Source organism: Mesocricetus auratus, unplaced genomic scaffold (assembly GCF_017639785.1).
Source record: "Mesocricetus auratus isolate SY011 unplaced genomic scaffold, BCM_Maur_2.0 Super-Scaffold_100031, whole genome shotgun sequence".
Lineage (NCBI taxonomy): Eukaryota > Metazoa > Chordata > Mammalia > Rodentia > Cricetidae > Mesocricetus > Mesocricetus auratus.
In genome coordinates this window covers 8,948,013-8,954,518 of record NW_024429212.1, presented here as the reverse complement: position 1 = coordinate 8,954,518, position 6,506 = coordinate 8,948,013, and the positions used below count along the sequence as shown (strand labels likewise).

Sequence of the window (6,506 nt, the reverse complement as noted above, 5' to 3'; positions counted from 1 at the left end):
TGCTAATACAGAAACTTGGATCTAATAAGATTCAAACCCATGTCAAGCATGTAGCTGTAATTTAGAAACGTATGCTGTTTGATGACAGGAAACACAAATTCTCGTGAGGAAGAGGATTATACTTGAGTTACCGTTTGCTTTATGCCTGCCCAGTTGTAAGTGCTGGTGAGCAAGTCTGATTTTCAGGGAACTAAGTTCCTGTGTTTCTTTGTCTCTAGGATTCTCAGAGTACAACGGGAAGGTAGGATGTCAAATGTCACACCATGCCTCGTAGAAGTGGCTGGTTTTGCTCACACAACAATTATATCTCTATCTAGCTAAGGAGAAGAAACGGGTAGGGAGGCTTGTGTTTGGATTGTAATCTATAGTCATTCCTGCCAGGGCTCTTTATGGTCGGTAATGTTGTTGGATTATTTTCACAAATTGTCTGTAAATAGACAACCTTGTCTCAAGAATCCAGGCTGATTTTATATATGTAAAACTATCCCCGAACCATCCCCTCGTGGTTTCCTGTGGGTATGTTGTTTAAGCATGCTGTGTCTGGGGGAGGCGGGACGCACCGTGTGGGATGTGGAGGCCAGAAGACAACTGTGGATCTGCCCTGTCCGCTTTGGGTTTTGAGATGAGATGTCTCATCGTCCTGGGGCTTGCCGTATTGGCTACTGTGGACTGCAAGCCTACATAGTTGTGGGTTTTTAAGCTGCACTTGGCTTCTCAGTTGGGCTCCAGGAGGTGACACTCAGGCCTTCAAGCTTGCCAAGCATTTAAAGACAGAAACCATCTCCCTAGCCCTTCACCTCATGGTTATAATGATTATTGGACAGTTTAGTTGACCCTGTCTCGACATTCTCAGATTATCTTCCAAATGATCTAACTCACTCCTCTTGAAATGTTAGGGTCTATTACCCAAGTACAAAATGTAAAATTTGTACTAAATCCAGAGATCTACAGCTTTTCCCTTGACATGTGGACTTGTGGTGTACAGTTTATTTCCATGTGTTCAAGAGTTAGTTAACCTGGTTACACACACACATCTATCTACTTGCCCGTTGGCATCCCACTGACACACTGATCTCTGTCTATGTCTCTGTCTCTGTGTCTCTGTCTCTGTCTGTCTGTCTCTCTCTCTCTCTGCCAGAAAAACAGGACATTCTTCACTTTTGGCAAAATACGGGCAAACAAACTTTATATGGCTGACGGAGAACCAAATCTTAACGGGGTAGGCAAGTCTTACATTTTGTCATGGCGAATGAACTCATTGCATAGTGTCCTGTGTCTGAGCTCTTAGTTGAGAGCCCATGTCAGCAGGATCGCGAAAGGCAGGAGAGAGAGAGAGAGACAGAGAGAGAGAGAGAGAGAGAGAGAGAGAGAGAGAGAGAGAGAGAGAGAGAGAGAGAGAGAGAGAGAGAGAGAGAGAGAGAGAGAGAGAGAGAGAGAGAGAGAGAGAGAGAGAGAGAGAGACTGTGCTGGTCTCTGTAGCTTTAAAAGTGGTCACCCATTCTATCTGGACAATTGCCACAGTCACCAGGATGGGATGGCCTTTGTTCTGGTGGGATGTCCGAGGGGAGCCCCGGTGCAGGGCACAGTGCCACAGGCTTCCCAGCGGTTGGTCGTACAGAAGTCAGGGCAGAAAGTTTGAGGCACAAGACCCCTTCTTGCATCCTAGGCAGCAAGGAAGAGGCGGGGAAAACCCGAGGGAGGGTGGCAGAGCCAGCCTGGGAGGCGCGGTCTCCGTGAACGCGTGAGAGCGCGTGAGAGAGAGGGAGGGACGCGGGGCGCAGCGGGGAGGCGGTGGCTGCACAGAGACCGGAGGGGCCAGGAGGACCGGGAAACACAGGAGCCCAGCTCCGGGCTGTGAAGGGAGAGGGCGGGGCGCAGCACCCAGACGCAAGGACAAGGCTGAGTCCAGAGGGGCGGGGGCTTCGAGCTGCGCGCGGGTGGAGTCCGGGTCCCCAGCGCGTCTCCGCATCCCCACCCGTCTGTCTGTGCGTGGTGGCCGGGCGCCCACGAGCAGAGCGAGCCGGGACCTTCGCTGGATCGCGGAGCACCGGGCTCAGAGGACCGTTCTCCCGCAGGTAGGGGCGGCGGCGGCGGGGTCCCTCGCGTGGGGAACTTGGAGGAGATTCGGTCTGGGGTCGCGCAGACTGTGGAGTCCCCCTTTGCAGCGTCCCCAGCGCCTGTCCCAGCTGCCGTGGTGAGCTCTGGACAGGCGTGGGGCTTAGGGTGTGGAGAAGTGGTTTCTCTCTGTCCTTCCCCCGCCAGGGATCTCGAAGACCCTGCCACCTTTGGGCTGTGGGAAAGAAGGCCAGGAGCAGAATCCCTCTCGAACTCTGAATCTATCCAGAAGGAGGCAAAGCTGGCAATTTGTGGGAAGAGGCTGCTAGTTGCCATGGGAGATGCGGCGCTGTCACCTATGCGACCGCTCCTGGGGCGGTGGGATGCCACTTCCTCCTCTTCTTTGGGCATGGAAAGGAGACTTGGGAGAACAAAGATGTAGGCAGAGCTTGCCAGCTGGTGCCTCTAGCTCTGCTCCCTCTGACCCCTGGCCTCGACCCTGGTCAGCCCTTTGTCTTAGAGGCCAGCGACTAAGTGAGGGGCAGGTCAGGACCTGCAGTGCTGAGCCTCCCAGGGCCACAAAGCCTGCCTTCCTGGCTGGGTTAACCCAGTTGGGTTGGCGGAAGCTCTCCTTTCAACGGCTCCCGGACACCTTGCAAAGGAAACAGAGGTGATCTTAGAAAGTTCGCTAGCTATTGGTGCCTTGCCCTCACTTGTGGCTCCGGGTGGATTCGGGGGTTAATGTGTTAAAATCTTGTGTTCAGCACTCGCCACCTGAGGAGACTATTATTGACCACCGCAGAAACCATCAAGAAGCCAGGTCAAGTGTGGCCCTCACACAGGAGCCCAGCTGGGGACTGTGAAGGGAGAGGGCGGGGCGCAGGACCCAGAAGCAGCGACAAGAGGCCAGAGGGGCAGTCTTGTGGCTGAGAGGGAAGAAGGGTTAGGGACCAGTGTTTACCGGGTGTGTGCAGGCGTGTGTGCGCGCGCCTGTGTGTACACGTGCGTGTGTTCGTGCGTGTGGTGTGTGTGTTCGTGTATGTGTGTGTGTGTGTGTGTGTGTGTGTGTGTGTGCTGTGAAGCTCTAGCCACTGCAGTCTGGCTGTCTTTGAGAGTCTGGGGCAGTTGCCCACATTATTGCCATAGTGTGTAATGCTCCTGTGTTTACACGTGTGTGTGCACGCTTGTGTGTGTGTGTGTGTGTGTGTGCTGTGAAGCTCTAGCCACTGCAGTCTGGCTGTCAATGAGAGTCTGGGGCAGTTGCCCCACGTTATTGCCATAGTGTGTAATGATCTGGCAGCCCTGTCATGCCTGTCCAGAAGCATTTAGTTTAGAGTCACAAGTAGGCAGCAAAGTCACCCAGGAGATCTTGGAACGAAAACCAGGCTCAGGAGGGGTCATGGCAGAGCTTTCTGAACAGAGCTCCTTATAGCTGCCAGAATTGCTTCAAACTGTTTCATGTTTGCTCCTGGTGTCTTTATATACTTCCAACACTGTCTGTCCCATCTACAGAGAAAGAGTGTTCTGAAATGTGTCAAAGCTGTTTTAGTTGTTAGTGTTACAGACGTGTGTGTGTGTGTGTGTGTGTGTGTGTGTGTGATCAGCAGTTAATCTTAACGTGAATTGAAGGTTAGTGCACATGGACACCGCCGGTGTGAGCCCACGGGACTTACATTTGGTGGACTTTGTGGCAGCCAGGATATATGTCATTACTTTCTAGTCAGGATTAATACAGACTCTATTACGCACCATTAAAGTCATCCAGAATGTAATATTTGTTTACTAAAGGAATAATTACTTTAATCAAAATGTCATCTAGAGAGCCAATGCAGTGGATAAGTTCATGTGTGTCCCCAGAGAATCGGGGGCAGCTATAATGAAAAGAGCTGGTGCACTGAAATAGTCAGGTGCCTCGTGTTGGCACTTTGTTCTGTAAAGGCACCCTCTCTCCACGCCAGACACTCCAGTGGCTGCTACACCAAGTCGTTAATGCTATCTGTGGGCAATTCCGTACTCTACAGATAAAAGGGTGTCTACGGAACGGGAGCCCTCTACAGGACATGGTCCTGCAGCAGGACGTGAATGTTCTTGAAGGAGACTAAATAAAAACGGAAACACCTGAGAAAGAAAATTTGTTGGATTCTGCCACGTCCCCATGCAGAATCACCTGGGACTCGAATATGCATGTTTGTGTTCATGTATGTGTATATACACGGTTTGCACCTAGTGAGCATGCTGAAACTCAGCTACGTGTGTGAGGGAAAGGATTGCACCGGACCTTTGGTGCTTCTGACAGTTGGAGCCTGCGCTCAGCGGAGCACCTCAACCAGGTGTCGGCTTTTGTCATCCCAGGGGTGACTCTGAGCCAGTGATGGGCAGCATGGGTGAAGGAACCCTGGAAGCGATTGTCTCAGGTTCCTACACCTGGGAAGCAATTCATACTCAGAGGACTGGGGGGGGGTTGGTTTGTTTGGTTGGTTTTTGTTCTTAATTACCAGCTAGATGTGACCATCCCCGTCATCCTGGAGTTTTAGAGCTGTGGGAAATGGGAGGGACTTGGTGATGTGATCCTGAAGGGAGAGCTGGCAGGAACTGGATAGAACTGGATAGAATGGGATATTTCTCATTTGCCCCCTGTGTCTCTGGGCATCCTCCTGGTCACTCCCTCTTTAGAGAGTCTGGTTTGGACATGATGCAATTAGTTTTTCTTCAAGATTTCCATTGTGCTAACGTGGACATCGAGAGGTCAAGGAAACTGTATCGACGTAATAGAGCACACAATTTGATCTTGTGAGTTAGAAGAAATGCCAGGTAGTGAACGTGATTTTCACTAGAGGTTCCAGGTAGGAAGGCAGGCAGAAGGACTACCCACCTTCCTGGGGGAGCTGAAGGGCTCATCACAGGGACACCTGGTTCCTTGACTTGCCTTCTCATCTAAGATCTTCCTTGACCTCACAGTTCTCATGCCCACGAGGCGTGGTCATTAATTCCAGGTTCCTCTGAACCCCATGGCCCCTCCCTTTGCAGACTTAAGCCAGAGACAATGAGACACTCCTTTGGGGCTGTGAGATGAGCATCACTTTCTATCTTTCCTTCCTCAATACACTTCCTTTCCATGGCTCCCTACAGGAGGTGGTACGGTCTGAACATTGTTTAGTGTGTGTCCTGTCTCCAAAGCTTCTTTGTCTTCCTGGTTTCCCATCCTGCCCTGGAAACTGCTCCCTAAGAATTGAGGCAATGCTTTTTAGAATGAAGGAACTAACTGGCCAATCAATTTGCTTCTTTTTATCATGGGCATATCCAAGAGATGAGCCGAACAGAGTCTTCTCAGACAGCATAAACTTGTAAGAGAAATACTATTGGCTCCTCGGCAACATTTGCTGGAAGTGAGCCATGATGGCTTTAAAAGCAATGTACTTGGGTACAATGCCGTCAAGGAGTGACTGACTTATGGTGGTTCACCTTCAGGGTTAGCCTGTGTGGATTATGAACCTCAGAGTATTACTGTGTGTTGTTGGCAAGGTCATTTTCAGAGAGTTAACTGAAGGCAAAGACGCATCTGCATGGGGACAGCACCATCACATGGGCTGGGTGCCTACACTGAGTAAAAGCAGAAAAGTTGGCAAGCTTTCTCTTCCCACTGCTTCCTGATAATGTGCAACCAGAGGCCACATGCTGTGGCATCTTCTCCACTGTGATAGTCTCTTCAAACTGTGGCCCGAGTGAATCCTTTGTCCCCTAAGCTGCTTCTTCTCTGGTGTGGTCAGAGTCATAAAAAAAACCAACAGTTAAAGCATGCAGTAACTTGATTCTGAAAAGAATCCTACACACCTTTCAGGTGGAGTCAAGGCACTCCGTGGGTGTTGACTCTACATTCTCTCGTGGTACCTAGGAAGGACAGGATTTCCTTCATGGTACCTGGGAAGGATGGGGTTTCCCTAGCTCACTCTGGTCCTGCAGTCACAGGGTCTAGTGATAAACACAATTATCCCTGGGTCATTTTTCCTGTGATCTGTCATTGGTAAACCATGGAGTCTAAGAATTCAGGCTTGTGTCCATCCAACTGGAGTCAGTCAGCTCTCTTTCCCACTTAAACAAGGGCCCATAAGGGATTTCTCAGATGGTAATTCTTGTTACTGTGATAACCAGGAAAAGTTGACAACACATCAGGGCATTAATTCAGGGAATGTTTAGATTTACATTATCTAATTGCAGTCTAAAGTAATTATATGCAATACTAATACTTTCAAATATGTTGTTATTTTCCAGCAGCTAATGTAATTTCTCTGGACCTTCACCCCTTCCTCTCTTCTTCCCCCCCTCTCTTCCTCCCTCCCTCCCCTCCCTCCTTCCCCCTCCCTCCTTCTCTTTGTTTCTCTGTTATCCTTCTTTTCTCTCTTCCCTCCTTCTCTCCCTTCCCCTCTACCCTTCTCTTTCTCTTTCTTTATTTT

General features: G+C 50.2%; 1 protein-coding gene across 1 annotated transcript in view; it reads left to right on the top strand.

Moving 5' to 3' along the window:
* Positions 1 to 1,826: 1,826 nt before the first annotated feature.
* Positions 1,827 to 6,506, top strand: part of Myo16 (myosin XVI) — a 422,801-nt gene continuing 418,121 nt past the window's right edge. Inside the window, exon 1 of the mRNA XM_040733405.1 lies at positions 1,827 to 2,075. The gene's annotated coding sequence lies outside the window, so the exon portion shown is untranslated. The remainder of the gene's footprint in view (positions 2,076 to 6,506) is intronic.